Source organism: Canis lupus, chromosome 26, assembly GCF_048164855.1.
Source record: "Canis lupus baileyi chromosome 26, mCanLup2.hap1, whole genome shotgun sequence".
NCBI classification, from domain to species: Eukaryota; Metazoa; Chordata; class Mammalia; order Carnivora; family Canidae; genus Canis; species Canis lupus.
Window position 1 is genome coordinate 22,161,957 of NC_132863.1, and position 19,321 is coordinate 22,181,277.

The 19,321-nt window shown below is 47.2% G+C and overlaps 1 protein-coding gene and 1 long non-coding RNA gene across 10 annotated transcripts in view; one reads left to right on the forward strand and one right to left on the reverse strand.

The window, feature by feature from the left end:
* The window catches only part of FAM110A (family with sequence similarity 110 member A), a 146,151-nt gene that overhangs the window by 20,417 nt on the left and 106,413 nt on the right, over positions 1-19,321 (reverse strand). For 2 of the 8 annotated variants that reach the window (XR_012018449.1, XR_012018443.1), the window contains exon 1: positions 31-166. The exons of 1 other annotated variant lie outside the window; for it this stretch is intronic. The gene's annotated coding sequence lies outside the window, so the exon portion shown is untranslated. Of the gene's footprint in view, positions 1-30; positions 277-19,321 lie in introns of those variants that run through there. 5 more of the 8 variants (XM_072800423.1, XM_072800415.1, XR_012018445.1 and 2 more) reach the window with 4 other exon arrangements.
* LOC140617863 (uncharacterized) lies at positions 16,292-18,773 on the forward strand. Of its 2 annotated transcripts, none has more exons than XR_012018017.1 (2): positions 16,292-16,516; positions 18,342-18,773. It is a non-coding gene; the product is annotated as an uncharacterized lncRNA (long non-coding RNA). The 2 variants fall into 2 exon arrangements; XR_012018016.1 differs by having other exon boundaries at positions 16,292-16,455.

Below are 19,321 nucleotides of genomic sequence, written 5' to 3' on the forward strand. Positions count from 1 at the left end.
CCCTCCGACCCAGACCACCCGCCCCCTCACCTGAAGCCCGAGCTCGGCGAGTCCCGGCTCCGCCCGTGCGGGTCTTGGAAGAGGCTGACAGCTCGGACCCGGGCTGGGAATGGCCGCGTCCAAGGCGGCTCGGTGCGCCCCAACCCGGCGTGGGGACCCGCAGGGGCCTCCTCCGAGCGGCTGCGCGTACCCGAGACGGACCGGGGCACCAGGCTGTCCCCAGGCCCCCGCCGGCCCGGAGGTCCCCGGGGCGCAGAGGAAAGGGAAGTGAGCTCGCCGCTCTCCCCCCGCCGCCGGAATGGTTTGCCCCGGACATCCTGATTGGCTCCTCGCTTCCGTTCGAACGCCGCGCCGCCTGGGTTGCCAGGCGACCGCTTAGCTTGGGCCCCGCGAGCGAGCGCCCCGCCTCGCCAGCCCAGCCCAGCGCCTCTCTGCCCCGCCGGCCTGCTGCTCCCGCGGCCGCCGCCGCTCTGGAGCCTGGTTCTCTCCCTTGGCCAGGCCTTCCTCCCGGTCCCCAACACGATGAGGCGCCCTTTGGGCTCCCCAGCTAGTCTCCAGGTCCGCCTTTGCAGCTCGCTGTGTGAGCCCGGGCCAGCCCCTTTCTCTCTCTGTTCCCCTACGTGCTCAGTGGGAAATTGTGAAATGTGCAAACCCAGCAGTCCTGAACTTTACTAAGGAAATGACCAAAGATATGAGCAAAGATTAATATAGCCCAGCGTTATTTGCCATAGCAAAAGAATGGAAATAACTCCAATGCTCAGCAAAAAAAAAAAAAAAAAAGGATTGGTTATATAAAGCCATCCTGCGGAAGAGCTAAGTTTATCTAGCCTTTTACAAATGCTGGGTCTCTTCACATGACATAGCTCCGGTCAGTGCTCATGGCATAACCCTTTGAGATAGGTACCCTTAATTATCCCCACAGTCCCGATGACTGTAATGCAGTCATTAAAAATGATGTAGTTAAAGATATTTAAAGTATGAGGAAAATGCAAAGAAAGCTTTTTAAAAGTATGTTTCAGGGATCCCTGGGTGGCGCAGCGGTTTAGCGCCTGCGTTTGGCCCAGGGCGCGGTCCTGGAGACCCGGGATCGAATCCCACGTCAGGCTCCCGGTGCATGGAGCCTGCTTCTCCCTCTGCCTGTGTCTCTGCCTCTCTCTCTGTGCAACTATAATATAAAAATAAAAGTATGTTTCAAAGCACTATGTACACATAACTACATATTAAGTACATAATTGCAATGTCACATGTATAATCATTTATAATAGCAGTTCATTTCTTTGTTGTGCTTTTGTGGATTTTCCACTTTCCAACACTTAAATATGTCAATGGAAAAAACCACAGGTTTTTAAAAAGGATTCGAATAAATGAACTCTAAGCACCCTTTGAGATGAGGAAATTTCACAGCTGTGAGTCACTGTTTGGGTCTAGGGCATTGTTGAATCTGAAGCCAACCTGTTTTCTAATCCAGATGGAGACTTTCATTCTTTGATTGGATTGTCATTGACTGAGCACTTACTATATACATATTTTGGGCCAGTGGAGGAGGGGGACTAATCACCAGCTATCACTAGTTTACAGTGATTGCTCCTTCTGGCATGGGCACCAAACAAATCAGAATAGATACCGTCATTAACAGGGAGTCCAACTATATGTGATGACCAGCTAAATGTCAACTGTGGCACTAACTATGCCCTCTGCTAGACTGTGCTCAAGGCCTGACACATATTTTCTCACTTGACTTCATTACTATGTGGGGAGAGAGATTCTATTAGTATTCTCATTTTATAAATGAAAAAAACTACGGTTTGTCTGGATCCCGCAGGAGTCCTCTGAACCCTTCTGTTATATTGCCATGTAAACTTTGTACAACACCTGTTGGCAGCAGCAGTGAGGAAGGACAAGGAGAGTCCTGTGATCATAAACAACAGAGAAAACTGAGCAGGGTCAGATTCAGACTATGTACTTCCTGAGGTTTATGCAATTTAGGGAGATTTATTTAAGAAAAAAGCTACAAAATTACTAATTTAGAACTAGGTAGTAAAAAGTGATTGGTTAGAAAGATAAAAGAAACCTCAACAAATGGCAAATTCCACAAATTTTACAAAATGTAGAAAAATAACATTAGTTCTGTGAATTACAAAATTGGCATACCTCCATAATACTTGTCACAAACAAGCTTCTTCTGGCCCAATATATATATTTCATACCTCTTCTCTATTACATACTGGTGGTATGTAATACCATTCATGGTATTACAGTATAGTGGTATACTGGTGGGCACTGTAAAACCATTCATCTATATATACTGAGATATGACCTCTGACCCTGCACTTTCATGTCACAGTGTTGGTTGTGGCAGATGTCACAGAACACCTCAGTGTGCTAGGTAGGGGTATTCCTGGAAGTCATCACCAGTTGGTAATAACTTTTCACAAAAGTGACTGGAAACAATATAATAAGACCACTAAACCCACACTAAATGTCAAGGTCCCCTGAGCCAAATCCCCAAAATGCTCACACTCCCTCCAACAGCATCTGACATGAAGGGAAGTCAGAATGGAAGGAGATGGTGGTTTCACCAGAGTGAGGTTCAAATATCTCACTTTGGCAAGTTTTTCAGAAGCATATGACCCCGCAAACACATTGCTAGGGTGCCTGCCAGGCCTTAGCTTCCCTGTCATTAAAATGAGAATGACAACAATTGTGTTGTGGTTGGATTCTTCTCTGAGATGTAAAACTTTAATCAGGGGTTGGGAGGTATTTAAGATGTTTGGATAAAGGTCCTGCTGACCCTTGCATCTTCAAAACTTGCCTCTGCCCTACATGCCCTGGAGCTTAAAACAAATAGGATAACACAAAAATCCTGAGCTTTATTCCCTTTGGCAAACAGAGGGCAGACAGAGGGCAGAAGGAACTTCCCCTGGACTCCAAGTTAGGCCACATAAAGAGACATTCTTTGGGTACACTCAGATTCTAGAACTCTGGGCATCTTCACTTGCCATCAGCATATGGGCGATGCTCCCTGTCTTCGAGGATTTGTTAAGCCCCTGGTAGCAGCTCACAGTGATTAAAATCATCTGGTCCTTCCCTTCTCCCACCATGTGGGAGTGGGGAGGGAGAGCCTGCAAGAATAGGAGGGTGGACAAGCTGTCATTAGTGTGCCCAGATAAAAGAGAGCTAGATGATCCTTATGGTCTCATCCTAACCCAGGGTGTGAACAACAATAACATCTTGCCCCATCCACAGGCCTGCAGCTGCTTTGGTGCTTCCTCCAGCACCCTGACCTTGGCAGTGTTTCCTCTACTCAACTTGAAAGTGATATGAAATCATCCTCGGATACCAGCTCCCGATCCCTTGTGCCTCCCGTGGCTGTATTTTGTTTTGGCCGGTGGAAACTGGCTCTTTGGAGGCCTCCAGGTGGTTTGAGAGGCAGGCACTGGAGTGAACTGTAGACCAAGGACAGTTCCTTTCTGGTCCCAGGGGAGGCAGCCTCTCAAGCCTTCACGTGAGGCCTAGTAAGAGGTTCTGAGACAGAACTGCCGAGCCAAGCCCCTCCTCAGTTCTTATCCAACAGAAACTGATCCAAGAGATGGAAAAAAAAAATGATTATTTTGTCTTAAGCCACTGAGTTTTGTGATGATTTGTTATGCCGCAATAGATAATACCTAGAGACTTTCACAAATCCCAATGTCCAGGTTGCAACTACATTGGAACCTCTGGGACAGGGGCTCCGGCAGCAGGTTTCCATGTGCAGCCAAGGTTGAAACCCCCTGGGGGAGCTCCTATCAGCTTCTAGCCCAGGCAGCTCCCACAGACCTCGAGCTGGTCAGGCGGCTCTCCTCTGGGCTCCTGCGCCCACCCCCCCACCTCCCCACCCCCCCCCACCCCCCCACCCCCGCCATACTGGCTCTGGGAGCAAGTGCCCTGGCCCTGCAGTCTGAAGACTTCCTGTCAGGTAAGTAGAGGTGGCGATAGCCCCCTGCTGACCTCCTGGACATCTCCTGGTGTGCCACCTGAGAAAGGGCTTGGGGAGCATAACAATGGGCTCTCCAGGGGGGGCTATTATCACTGAGCTGCTGCTTGGGCTGGGCATTCTTCTGAGCCTTGGCTTTCCATCTGAGCAGTTAGGAAAGGGCAGCTGCCAGTTTGGAAAGAGGACTATGCAAGTTGCACTCACCCCTGCAGACCACCCCACCTTCGCCTCCTCCTGGTTGGTTTCAGGATGTATTTACTCATTCAACAAATATTTTCTGAGTCCCTGGTCTGTGCCAATTATAGGAAGAAAGGTGGGAACACAGAAGTCACATTCTAGTGAGGGAGACAGAACAATAGATGAGTAACTGAACCAACAAGCAAGACATGTTATAAATAAGAGTAAAGCAGAGAAAGGCAATGGGTGTGATAGAAAAGGGACGGCTTTATATATATATACATGGTCAGGAAGGCCTCTCTGAAGTGAGGCCTGAAGCATAAAAAAGAGGCAGGGGTGCCCAGATGGTTCCATCAGTTAAGTGGCCAACTCTTGGTTTCAGTTCAGGTCATGATCTTGGGGTGATGAGATGCATTGGGTTCCTGCTTGGGCATGGAGCCTCCTTAAGATTTTCTCTCTCCCTCTCCCTCTGCTCCTCACCCCATTTAAAAAAGGAGGGTGGGAGGAGAGACAGTCATGTGGAAATCTGAGAAAGGCTGAGAGGGAAAACATGTGCAAAGGTCCTGGGGTAAGAATGAGTTTGGTATATTTGAGCCAAAGGCCAACGGCTGGAACAGAAGGACAGGAAAGGATCAGTGTGAAATTTCTCTAGGCCACAGCGAGGCATTTAGAATTTAAAGATAAAAAGCAGCAATTTAAGACCAAGATCAAGAATTCTGGGGTCAGTCAGTCAGGGTTCCAGTCCCGGTTCTACCACCCACCTGCTGCCAGACTTGGGAACATTTCTTAAACTCTGGACTTTCAATCGCTTTATCTTTAATGGAAATAACTGCACCTACATTGTAAGGAGTTACCTTGAGTACCTAGGATGATGCCTGCAAAATGCTTAGCACAGGACCTGACCAAAGTACAGCGCAATAAATGTGCACTATGCTAATTGCAGATGACAATATCAGAGATTATACAGTACAACCATAGAGACTCCTGAGAAATCGCAAACCCTACACGCTTGCACCATGCAGCCAGCACAGAACAAATTAGGGCTTCCAGAAATCTTCTGGAGGTTAGAAATAGGCTGGCAGCTGCAGGAAACAGGGAAAGGTGCAGACAGTCCTGAGGATCCCTCTGGATTTGGCCCTGACTGAGCCCCATTAGCTCTTCACTCCAAAACCCTCATGCCCCAGGACCAGGGACAGATTTCAAATCTGAATAGCCCAGAATTTTTTAATCCTGAGGTCTTCAAATCCTTAGAATCCCCTCAGTCTAAAACTCTATATGCCCACCACATGCTTGAAGTGGGAGAGCCAGGTTCTTGTCTCACGGAGTCGAAGAAGGAATCTCTCTGACAAAGGAATTTTAGTAAAGCAATAGAAGTTTATTAAGTAAGGATACAGAGAAAGCTCTTAGAAGTGAGAGACGTCCAGACAGGGCTGCCACTGAAGATTTTTATTGAAACCAACAAGCTGGTCTTTTATTGAAAACTTGGCCAGGGGTTAGCCCGGGTGGTTCAGACGTTTAGCACCGCCTTCAGCCCGGGGCCTGATCCTGGAGACCTGGGATCCAGTACCCTGTCTGGCTCCTTGCATGGAGCCTGCTTCTCCCTCTATGTCTCTGCCCCTCTCTCTCTCTCTCTCTCTCTCTCTGTCTCTGTCTCTGTCTCTGTCTCTCATGAATAAATAAATAAAATTTTTTAAAAAAGAAAAGAAAACTTGGCCAGGGAGCTTATGGCCTTGAGATTCTTGTGCCGTCTTAGTTTGAGCAAGGACTATTGATAACACCCTTCATGACTTACTTCTTTGTGGTCTGTCATTTTCTGTGATTACATTGTAGCCACCAAAGAAAAATACTCCTAACACCCAGGGCCAATTGGTCTGGGCTATTCCCTTATCTCTGGTTTCCTTATATCTCAGAATTCCTAGGATTTTGTTTTATGAGCCTGATTCTATGGCCCCCTACCTATCTCTCCCTACCTGACACTGCCTGTCCCTTACTCACTCTGCTCTTAGACCGCATAAGTGAAATGGTCTTTGGGTCATCATGCAAAGTGAAAAGAGGTGGTGGCTTTCACACAGTGAGGTTAGATCAAACCAAGCAGCGTTTCTCAAAGTAGGAGACAGGGGCATGACTGTTTTTAAATTATATGCATCAAATAGATCCTCTAGGGCAGTGGTATCTACCAAGACTTGCTGTGATGGAGAAATGTTCTGTAGTTGCCCAGTACAGTGGCCGCTAGCTGCTTGAAATGTGGCTCATATGCTCATTTTAATTTTATTGAGTTTGGATTAAGTTAAACAGCTTTTTGCCACACAAGGCTAGTGGCTATTGTATTAGCACAGCTCCAGAGTGGAAGTTGTCTTCCCCTGGATACCGTTCCATCCTTTTTTGCTGTTCTTCAGTGAGTTAGCCTCTCCCTACATGTGCTAATTTTTGCCACAAGAGGGGTCCTCAGACTGAGGACCCAACTGGAATTTTTATTTGTTTCTTTATAAAAACTTGCCTTGGGATGCCTGGGTGGCTCAGCAGTTGAGCATCTGCCTTTGGCTCAGGACATGATCATGGGATCTGGGATCAAGTCCCACATGGGGCTCCCTGCATGGGGCCTGCTTCTCCCTCTGCCTGTGTCTCTGCTTCTCTCTCTCTGTGTTGTTCATGAATAAATAAATAAATTTTTAATAAATAATTAATTAATTAATTAAAACTTGCCTTGTTAAAGGAAATTTAAATATAACAAAATTTGCCAACTTCAGGTGTTCACTTCTCTGATTTTTGACAAATGTATACACTTGCAGTCACTATAGTAGAGATGTTTCCATCACCTGGGGCACTTCCCTCTTGTGTTTTACTGTCACTTCCCTCTGCCTCACTCTGACTGCCACTCATCTGTTTTCTTTCTCCATAGTTTTGTCTTTTCTGCAATATCTTATAAATGTATCAGGCTTCTTGCACTTGAAGCAAGACTAGTATTTAATGACATTGTTCTATTCCCATTCCATTATTTTTTTTCTCCCCAGAATCTTTCCAATTATGGCAAACAATAATGAATTTCCACGTATGGAGATAGCATGGAATTTCTTTTCAAATTAAATCTGTTTAAGCAAAGGGGCACATGTTTCCTTCCAAAAGTTGAAGTTACTAATAGAACACGTGGATTGTGGATATAGCAACAATTACAAGAGTGAGACACAAGTCCCTCCTCTTTGGAAAAGCAACCCAATCCCACCTCTGCACGTGACAGAGGGGGAAACCAAGGCCCAGAAGGGGGAGAGGAGAGTTGACTGGCCTGGATCACATCAAGCAAGTGACAGAAGCAGGAGGAGGCTAGCGTTGCCCAGAACAGATGGCAGAAGCTGAGAGGAGAGGCTTGGGGCCCCCTTAGGGTTAGAGGGGCATCCCCTCCCCTACTCTTGGGCCTGAACTAACAGAGCTGTCCCAGGTCAGAGGCTGGGCCTGACAGATGGGATTCTATAGGAGAAAATGGTTCAGAGAGTGAGGATCCTTTGTCCTCCTAGTGTTCCAAACCCAGATGGCAGGGTCAGGCCAGAGGCAGGTGGAGAAATAGGGCCCCGCCTGAACTGCAAGGTCATGGCCTGGAGATAGAATCTTTGTCTGTCATAGCACCAGAGACCCTACACCCGAGGGACTGGTATAGGCCTCTACAGCTTTCAACTTGACCCCTTAGTTCCACATGCAAATCAAATGCAAATGAGCCCAAGCCCCACTGCCCTTTCATTCTTGTTCAGGCCCATCCCACAGGTCCAGACACCGACAGACACTGGGAGCCCCAAGCCCACAACCCAGGACCATCCTCAACACATGCTCAGGCAGCTCAGACAGCTCATGCTAGAGATGGGTTGGAAAGGGGCTCAGCTAACCCATTTCTGCCTGGAGGCTGCGGCAGACCAGGGGCCACTCCTGCCTTCTCTCCCCCACCTGCCCTCCCTCAGCTCAGGGAAATCTTTTAAAACATAAATGGACATTACAAAACTATAAGAATCAAAACAGTATGGTTCTGGTACTAAAAAAATCAAGAGCCCAGAAATAAACCCAGGCATATATGACCAAATGATATTTGACACAGAATACTCAATGGAGAAACCCCACTGTCTCTTCAACAAGTGGCATTGGGGAAAACCGGATATTCACACGCAAAAGCATGAAATTAGACCACTATGTCACACCACTCACAAAAATTAACTAGAGCCCCTGGGTGGCTCAGGGGTTGAGCATCTGCCTTCGGCCCAGGGCGTGATCCCTAGGGAGGATCGAGTCCCGCGTCGGGCTCCCTGCATGGAGCCTGCTTCTCCCTCTGCCTGTGTCTCTGCTTCTCTCTGTGTGTCTCTCATGAATAAATAAATAAAATCTTTTTTAAAGATTAACTAGAAATTGATTAAAGACTTAAACCTAGGACCTGAAACCATAAAACTCCCAGAAGAAAATATAGGGAGAAAGTTCCAAAAAAGAAAGAAAGAAAGTTCCTTGACATTGGTCTTGGCAATGATTCTTTAGATATGACAACAAAAGCAGAAGCAACAAAAGCAAAAATCAACAAATGGATCTACATAAAACTAAACAGCTTCTACAAAGCAGAAGAGAAAGTCAGCAAAATGAAAAGGCAGTAGCCCAAGTGTCCATTGATACATGAATGGATAAAGAAGAAGTGGTATATATGGTGGTATATATATGTGTATAGGCCATATTTATGTGTATATGTATGTGTGTATATATATATGCATATATATATACATACATACAGTGGAATATTATTCAGCTATAAAAAGAATGAAATCCTGCCATTTGCAACATGAACAGAGCTAGAGAGTGTAAGAGTATAATGCTAAGTGAAATAAGTCAGAGAAAGACAAATACCGTATGATTTTGCTCATATGCAGAATTTAAGAAACAAAACAAATGAGCAAAGGAAAAGAGAGAGAGAGAGATAAACCAAGAAACAGACTCTTAAGTATAAAAAACAAACTAATGGTCACCAGAGGAGAGGGTGGTGGAGAGATGGGGGAGACAGATGAGGGGGATTAAGGAGTACACTTGTGATGAGCACCAGGTGTTGTATGGAAGTGTTGATTCATTATCTTGTACACCTGAAACTAATATTACACTGTATGTTAACTCTATTGCTATTTAAAATAATAATAATAATAATAATAATAATAATAATAAATGAAAAGCCAACCTATGGAATGGGAGAAAATATTTGCACATATATCTGATAAGGGGTTGATATCTAAAATATATAAAGAACTCACATAACTCAACAGCAAACAAAACTTCCAATTAAAAAATAGGCAGAAAAAAATAAAAAAAATAAAAAATAGAGTTTTTGAATAGACATTTTTCAAAAGAAAATATACAGATGGCCAACAAGTACATGAAAAAGTGCACGTCATTCATCATCAGGGAACTACAAGTCAAAACCACAATGAGATATTACCTCCCACCTGTTGGAAAGCTATTATCAAAAAGACAAGAGATACCAAATGCTGGCGTGGATGTGGAGAAAAGGGAACCTTTGTGTGTGCTGTTGGTGGAATTATAAATTGGTGTGGCCACTATGGAAAACAGTATGGAGATTCATATTTTATTAAAAATGGAACTAGAATATGATCCAGCTATCCCATTTCTGTGTGTATAACCAAAAAAAATGAAATCAGTATCTCTAAGATATCTGCACCCCAATGTTTGTGTTAGCATTATTAATAAGAGCCAAGACATGGAAAAACCTAAGTGTCTAGTGACGAACAAATAAGTATAGAAAATCTAAGATGGATGGATGGATGGATGGATGGATGGACAGGTAGATAGAATGGAATATTGGTCAGCTATAAAAAAGAAAAAGAAGGAAATCCTGCCATTTGCAACAACATGGATGGACCTGCAGGGTATCATGCTAAGGGAAATCATTCAGAAAGAGAAAGATCATATGTGATCTCACTTATATGAGGAATTTTAAATAAAACCCTGAATTTACAGAAACAGAGTAGAATGGTGGCTGTTAGGGGTTGAGGGGAAAATGAGGAGATGTTGGTCAAAGGATCTAAACTTCCAGTCATAAAATGAGTAAGTCCTGAGAACCAAAATGCACAGCATGGTGACTACAGTTAAGATTGCTGTATTATATATTTGACAGCTGCTAAGAGAGCAGATCTTAAATATTCTCACCAAGGCACTATGTTATACACACACACACACACACACACACACACACACAGAGGTAACTATGTGAGGTGATACACGTGTTAACAAGGCATTGTGGTAGGTGTGTGTGATATATACATGTATTAAATCTTCACATCGTGCACCTTGAACTTACACAACGTTACATGTCAGCTATATCTCAGTAGAGCTGGAAAGAAAGCAAATCAGATCCCAGCCTCTTCCCACTCACATCTTCCCACTGGCCTTGGAGGACTCAGAACAGCCTTCCCCGCCCAGCCTGGCCCTGCTTCCTCTCAGACCTCATCCCTGCACCTGCCTTTTGTCCCCCGCCATAGCAGGTTCGCCCTTCAGAGCCTTTGCAGATGCAGTTCCCACTGCCAGGAATGCCTTTCCACTAGATCTTCGCCTGCCAGCTCCTTCTCACTCAAGGCTCCACTCAGATAAATGTCACCTTCTCAGCAAGGCTCTCGAATGCTGTTCCAAAGCTCCTGTCTGTCTTATACTCCATAAATAACATCTGAGACTATTTTGTATACTTGTTTTCATTTGCCTCTCCTCACTGACTGTCAGCTCCACTAGGGCAGGTGCCTTGCCTGTATCTCCCAAGCCTAGAACATCACCTGGCACAAATACTTGTGAGAAAAGGAAGAAGGGATGGGGAGAGACGGGAGGAAAGGCCAAATGCCCAGGCCCAGAGCCCTGAAGAGGCAGACAGATCTGACAAAATGTAGTAATAATAATTTGTTCATTCAACACATTTATTGAGCCCCTACTATGTGCCAGGCACCAAGGTAGGGGCTGGGACACAGTGGAGAAGGAGACAAATGCTCTCAGCTTTTCCTGCCCACAGCTGTCAGGAGAGACAGAGAAGCCATTAGGGTTACAGTTCTGAGTCATCAAGGGCAGCGGTGGAGTCCAAATGAGGGGCCTGAACCCATGCCAGAAGTCAGGGTGGGCTTCTAGGAGGAGGTGGCATCTGGTTTGAAACCTGAAGAGTGAACAGGAGGGAGCTAGCCAGCCCAGAACAGAGAAAGGTTTGAGGTAGGAAGCCGGGTCACAGGGTTCACACAGGTCACACAGGTCCTAATGAGATACTGTCAGGTGGTGGCATGGCAGGGAGTGATGCAGTGGGGAGGCCCTGTCCTAGCATTACCACTTCCCCCATTTTACAGACAGAAACACAGAGACCCAAATCAGAGTAAGGACAGGCCCACACCCTCCCAGCTCCCTGCCTGGTGATCTTCCCACTACATCTCCAGAACCTTCTGCAGCCTTGGGAAGGAGCTACTCTCTTGTCCTGCTTACATCTCCCTACCCCTGCAGACCAGCCCTGTGTTAAATGGCACACATCCTGACATGGAGAAAGAGGTTCCCTTTCCAAGTTCAAGTCTTATTCCAACAGTGAGAAAGTCTCTGCTGCAGCTGCTCTGTCTTTAACAACCCATGCCCACTCATCACTCTTACAACAAATAAAGGGCAGGCCTCAGCTATAGCCTGGGTGTCATGTAGTCTGACACTGGGTCCATTTCCAGAGGTACCTTCTATTTATGGCAGAAGACACTTGCTTTCATTTCATGCATCAAGTTTTCTTTCACAATAAATCCATTGTTGGGGCCTCTGGGTGGCTCAGTCAATTGAGCATCTGACTCTTGATTTCTGCTGGGGTCATGATTTCAGGGTTCTGAGATTGAGCCCTGCGTCAGGCTCTGCACTCAGCACAAAGTCTGCTTGAGGTTCTCTCTCTCCCTCTGCCCCTCCCCCCCTACTTGTGGGCATGTTTGCTCTCTCTCTCAAATAAATAAATAAAATCTTTAAAAAATAAAAATAAATAAACCCATTGTCAACTGTGAAACACATTTTGGGGACACTTGGGCAAGTCAGTTGTGGACTAAATATTAGCTATCGGAGAAAAATCAACATTCTGGAGTGAAACAATGCTCCAGTGGTATGTGGGGAAATAGCCTTATTTTTTAGAGATGCAGACTAAAGTATTTGAGATGAAAATTCATATCTATAATTCACATCACATTATCTCAAAAAGAAATAGAAGTAGTATTATGGGAAATGCTAATGGTAATCTGGATGTTGGGTATATGGTTTACAACATTATTCTCTATTTTTCCATGTGTCTAAATTATTCAATGTAAAAATAAATAAATAAATTAATTAATTAATTAATTAATTAAAAAAATGATTCAATGTAACTCAGTGCAAACCAAGTGACATAAAGAAAAGCATTAAGAAGGAATCATGAGGGCAGAGCCTGGGTGTGGCCACAACTGTGAGCATGAACCGAGAACGGGGGAAGGCAGAGCAAGAGAGGAAGAACTTTCTGGGCCCGGCAAGCCAGGCCTGTGTGTGGGCCCCGTGCAGCCCAGCCCTGCCCTGAGGCTCCTTCCCCTGGAACACCCTGATTCTCACCCCTAGTACTGGCCCCTGGTGCTCTGACGGTTCTAGGGGCCTGGCCGCAAGGTGTTTACTCCCCTTTCCCAGGATACCAGCTCTCGGTTCTGGGGCCCGGCAGGAGGCCAGCACTTTAGCTGCCTGGGAGCCCTGAAGGGCCAGGCTGCTCTGCCGGGGTCTGCAGGGGGTAGTGGGCAGCAGGGCACTGCACCTTCCCAACAGCTCATCTCACCCTTGGGATCTGCACCTAGGCATCTGCCCTCTTGCACTGTCTACCTCATTGGACAGGCAGAGAAACTGAGGCCTAGGCCTGACCCAGGTTCCCTATTTCCAGGGCCTGGACTCTTCCTGAAGACCTCAGACACATCATCATACAGAGAGAAGAGGAAAGAGAAGGCCCGGTGCACCCAAAGGGCCAAAAGCTCATGTCTGGCCCCCAGCAAGTCAGGGTCATAGGTAGAGGGTAGGGGATAGGACCCCAGGAGTGTGAGGTCTCTGGATGGGGAAGTCGGCACAGGCTGTGAGCCCCCAGTCCTAGGGAGATGGTTCTCCCTCCCCAACTGTGCCCCCTCCATCAGTACAGCCCCAGTGTCCCCAGCCTGCGGCCAGGTGATCCCTCTCCTCGTTCAGGCAGAAACCTCAGCGTCACTGTCAGTCCCTCCCTCTCACTCACTGCCAAGCCAGGGAAGTGTGCTCCTCAAGGCCTCCCCTTTCATTCAGCCAGTGAACAAATATCCTTCCACATGCCAGGCACCAACTAGGCACCAGGACCTCCCCTCTGAGCCAAACAGACACAGTCCCCCCACTGCTGAGCTGACACTGGAGGGAGACAAACAGTAAGCAAGTGAAACAGTGAACACACAGCACACCATCGAGGGCACAGTTTACAAAGCTAGAGAGGCATAAGAAGGTAGAGAGTGGCAGTGACCAGACTATTTTAATTTAGGCTCACCTCTGAAGGGTGAATAAAGTGAAGGAGAGGCCACGGGGCTTACCTGGGGAAAGAGGGCATGTGCAAGGGCCCTGAGGCAGAGAACAAGTTTGCCACCTGAGGCAATGGCAAGGAGGCCGGTGTGGCTGGAGTGGAGAGTGCAAGGCAGGAGGGAGAGCCATGTGGTCCCATGTAGTGGGGCAGGATAACACTGGGCCAGGTGAGTTCTAGGTTGGAGAACAGATGGGGTTGGGAGGGTTCTGAGCTGAGGGGGCAGGCTCTGATGAGTTTCAAGAGCATCCGGTTGGCTAGAAAGGGAGAAAGAGGAGAAAGGGCGGCAATGGGATGGCCAGTGAAGAAAGCACTGTGACAGCCAGGCAGCAGGCAGGACATGAAGGGCTGGCCGGCGGTGGTGGCAGTGGAGGGGTACAGAGGTGGCCCTATCTGAATCTGCTAAGGAATCAGAAGTGGGGTGTGCGGGCAGCCCCTGTGGCGCAGCGGTTTGGCGCCGCCTGCAGCCTGGGGTGTGATCCTGGAGACCCGGGATCGAGTCCCACGTCAGGCTTCCTGCATGGAGCCTGCTTCTCCCTCTGCCTCTCCCTCTGCCTCTCCCTCTGCCTCTGTCTCTGCCTCTCTCTCTCTCTGTGTCTATGAATAATCTTTAAAAAAAAAAAAAAAAAAAGAAGAAGTGGGGTGTGGGAGAAAAAAAGAAGTTGGGAGGGAAGATTAGCAGCTCCATTGTAGAGCCCTTGCTCCTGACCGTATCCCCAGTGCACGGAACACTGCTGATCTCAAGTTCCCGGAAGAGAAAAAGCAAATAAAGGAAGAATCCCAGCCTCGTCCCAGCTTCAGACCGGCCCGGCTTTTTTCAGTCTGTCAGAAGGCGAGCTCTGCTGGCTAATCTGGGAACTGCAAACCCTCAGCTTGCAAGTGATCAGGACCAAAAGAGATCCTGCAAGATTCCCAGCTGGATAAAATCAGAGACCACACCCACCCACCACCCATTTTACTGATGAGATTCCGAAGCCCACTGAGGGTTCAGGTCTAATCTGTATCTCAACGGCCACCCATTCTGGTCTCCCAGCTATTGTTTTCCAGAGCTGAAGGAGTCTTTCAGAGACTCCCCTACCCTCCCATAGGGTGCTGGGAGTTCCATCCTAGGTGTTCCTAGTTCCTAGGAGTCATCATGCTGTCTTGGCTTGCATACATTCCAAGTCTAGGCACTTCCCAAATCCCCAAATTATCCCACACCATCCCCACTTAGCTGGATGTGAAATCTTTACCCCATCTGGACGGGAGTCTCCACTATCCTTCACTCCTGGAATCCTGCCCCTGGGACCTAGCAGAAATCTGACTGCAAGAATGCATTTGTCACACATACCCCTCCCAGCCTGGCTACTGCAGCTTGAGTAAAGAGCATGCTCACTCCTCTGCACACATTCAGATGGCACCACAATTTCCTCCCCTTTCAACTCTTGGCATGCCCTTGAGCTGTCACTGTTCTTCACACAGGACAGAGCCAAGGAGAGGAAAGGAGGTCCTCCTGGGTATGTTCTGAGAAGAGCATGGGAGGCTCTCACCTCCCTTGAGCTACATGGAAGACCTCTATTGATGCAATACAAGATGGCATTTGATGTTTCTGTCATTTCTTTATCTTCATTTTTCTTTTCTGAAAGTAATTTTTTAAGATTTTATTTATTTATTCATGAGAGACACAGGTACAGGGAGAAGCAGGCTCCCCACAGGGAGCCCAATGTGGGACTCCATCCCAGGGTTCCAGGATCCTGGCCTGAGCTGGAAGGAGATGCTCAACCACTGAGCCACCCAGGTGTCCCTTTAAAGTAATTTTTAATTTTAGGTTACACAACCAACAGGATTTAGACTCCTAGGAAATTAAAGTATTTAAGGCTAAAGTCCTCTCTGATCACTCCCCATCACCCTTCCCATTCCCTGACCCCTTCCACACACACAATTCCAAAGGTAACCACTGTTGCTGATTTTGAAATTCCTCCTTCTAGACTTTTTCCTATGGATGTATATGTGGTAAACACCACACACACACACACAGCCCTAATGAATATGTAGCATTTATTGGTAGGAATTTCTTTTTTACACAAACGGCATCATACTGTACGCATTTATCCTGTGACTTTTTTCTCCACTAGGTTCTGGGCTCTTGAATTCAACTCACAGATAAGAGGTCACTTTAGAGAGAGCAGACTGCTTTAGAGGCACTCTTAGAAGCTCCTCTAACCCTCCCTAACTCTACGGCTCCCTTTCTCTCGCTCTCCTTCCTCTCACCTCCCTCCTTTTTCTCACCCTGGCTTTTAGGCCCCACAGGACCCCTTGAGAGAAGGTCCTAATTCCCCGGGGATGCCCGGACAGGCTCATCTTGGGAGGTGGTGGCACCGTGCGCCCCCTGGTGGCCTCTATGGGTAACTTCGGCAGCGTCCCCAGCCCCTCTTCTGCTCACCCACCCATCCACCCATCCACCCATCCACCCATCCACCCATCCACCCATCCACCCATCAGGAAGCCCTGCCCACCCACCACCTAGGCGTGAACCTTCCCGCGCCTGCCCCGGGGGCCCTGTCGCGGATTAGCTGATTTCCGCTCTGGAAACTCTCCTGGTGGAATGTGAGCGCCCTTGTGACCTGCCAGAAGAATGTACACGTTCGAGAACTCCCGGAGGGCAGCTCTTTGTGGGAAACTCGTGGCCCTGGTGCGGAGCCTTTGGAAGGCAACCGGATGGTCCCTCTCCGAGTGTGTTGTAGCTCACTGCGAGGAGTGGATCCTCCAGGTATTCTGCACATGGGCAGACGGACAGATGACCGGTGTTTGCTGCTGCATTGTTCTTGATGGTAAACGATGTTTGCCCAGCCCTGGGGCCCGGCTAACATTCATCCCGGTGCACTGGGATAATGGACACACCCCTAGTCCTGCCCTTGCCCAGCCTGGGACTCTGTCCCCCTGCCTGCCTCTACTGGGTGTCCCCACTCTCTAGCCTGCCCCCACTTGCCACTCTGGGGCCCCCTCACCCTGCTCTCTTTTTTTCTACCCACTCCACCTAACATACTAAATAATGTCCTCACTTACTATGTTTATTGTCCCTCTGGCTCCACAAGAATGGCAGATCTCCAAAGACAAGGGCTTTGTCTCTTCTGTTCAATTCTAGGTCCCAACTGTCTCTCACAAGGATGGGGGAGCAAGGGCCCCGTGTGCAGCAAAGCCAAACACTGAGACTGGGTCTGCAGTAAAGAAAGAAGTTTACTTTGCAAGGCAGCTAAACAAGGAAATGGGGAGGGGGAGTGAGATCTCAAGTCTGCCTGCCCTGAAAAAAGGGGTCTTGAGTCTTCACTGGATTTTAGGGAGAGTGTGGTCAAAGGGGACTGGTAGCTATAGAGGATGAGGAAAAAGTGAGTGATGCAGGAAAGACGTTAGGGCTCAAAGTGGACACCCAAGAAAGAATTCTTGAGATGTCTTTGGTGCAAAAAGGGTGGTTTTATTGAAACGCGGGCAGAAAGAGCTGCCCTGGGGTCATGAAGAGTGGCCTATTATATATTTTCAAGTTGGGAAAGGGATTAGGGAGAGCGTAAGTCTCCCAGGTATTTTGGAAATAAGGTTTCCAGGATCCTGGGGTGAAGGGGGGACAGGGGCTAGCTATTGTTAGGAAAGGTCATTTATTACCTTTGGTGAAAACTCAGTCATGAGACCCTTCAGATGTTTATCAGCTATTGTTAGGAAAGGTCATTTATTACCTTTGGTGAAAACTCAGTCATGAGACCCTTCAGATGTTTATCAGCTATTGTTAGGAAAGGTCATTTATTACCTTTGGTAAAAACTCAGTCCTGAGACCCTTCAGTTTATCAGTGGGTCATATATCAGTGGGATGATTCCTAACATGTATCTTAGAGGATAGAGGTAAGGGGAGTTTCCAAAGGAATTTTTATATGTTAAAGTAGATTTATGGAGTTGTGGGGGCTGGACTAAGACTGCCTTTTGCCCTTAGCCAAGTATCAACATCGAGGCAGTGGAGTCCCTAGAGGAAGGTCACTCTGCCTGTTTCAAGGACTTGTCAATGGGCGGTAGGGAGTAAGGAAATTTCATAATTTCTCTCCTGCCTTTGTTCCCACATCAGTGAGGGCGTTGCTGATCTACAGGCACACTGGGGCATCATGCTCCTTAGGTCCCCAGCCTCTCTGTTTGGGAGAAACAACTTATACAAACATCTTGTGACTCGTGCATCAGAGAGATTTCATCCATAAGAAGCAGTTACAAGGCCTCAAGATATATTACCTAGGCTAATTCCATTTAGAAATGGGCAGTTAGAAAGTCTATTGTGAAAAGATGGGGCCCTTGGGCTAGAGCTCACTTGCCTCCAACTACCCTAAACACAAGGCAACAACAATTCTGCCTTGTATTCAGTAGGTTAAAAGTAGAGCTTTTATTATAAAGCGCCGGTTTCACTGGCACTTAATAAACGTCGTTCTGTGACTGAAGCCAATGAACGAGGGTCCGGATGTGCAGGATATAGACAGAGCTCCCAGATAATCAGAGGAAAAGGCAAGCCTCCCATCGCAGTGGATGGGATGCCCCAGTCTGTAAGGAATGGGGGGAGGGGGATGCTCTTCTCGAAACCTAAAACTGCTACAAAAAATAATAATAATGGTCTTCATTGAACAACAGAGGCTGTAAAAATATCTGGAGATGACAAGGAAAAGGAGAATATTCTGGTTGGGATTCATTCATCGAGGCATGTAAAGAGTTCCACTGTCTCTATTTTGGCCTCAAACTTTTCAGTTGGATTCTTCTTTCCAGCGCATCTCTGGGCTCAGGTGGAAGAGCCCAAGGGCAGAGCATCCCCTGCAGCAGCTGAAATGCCCCTCAAGCCATGAGGACTGCCCTGAGCCAGCAGGACCGCCTGTGAGGGACTCCAAGACACTGAGCGATTTGACCCTCACTGCCCACCTGCATGGGCCCACCCACCTGTGTCCCACATCTTCTTTATATAAACCTGGAAGTATTTTCAGCACTTTGGACACAGTCTATGAGGCATTAGCCCGCTGTCTTCCCGGCGCTGGCCTCACTGAAATAAATTCCTCTCCTGTTTCACCTCTACTCGTCTCTCTGCCTTTGGATTTTGTCAGCGGCCAGTGGCAGAACAGGATCTCTTTGGGAGCCCTGGAGCCGGCTACATATGCAACATTTATTAAGCTCCCAATGTATACCAGTTATATTAGAAACAGCCAGAAAAGTTCCTTTGGTGGAGGTAACGTTTAAGATTGGCTTTGAAATATGGATAGGATTGTGCTGGAAAGAGATGAGGCAAAAGGCTTTCTTTTTTCTTTTTCTTTTTCTTTTTCTTTTTCTTTTTCTTTTTCTTTTTCTTTTTCTTTTTCTTTTTCTTTTTCTTTTCCTTTAGGGGGAGGAAGAGGGGCAGGGAGGGGCAAAGAGAGAGGGAGAGAGAGAATCCCAAGCAGGCTTCAGGCCCAGCACAGAGCCCAACCTCAGATCATGACCTGAGCCAAAATCAGGAGTCTGAGGTTTAGCTGACTGAGCCATCCAGACGCCCCAGAAAGGGTATTCTAACAGAAGAATTCATATGGAAATTTTGGTGGCTTAGACTTACTATAAATACTTAAAGAATGGTAAGCAGTTCTGGCTGG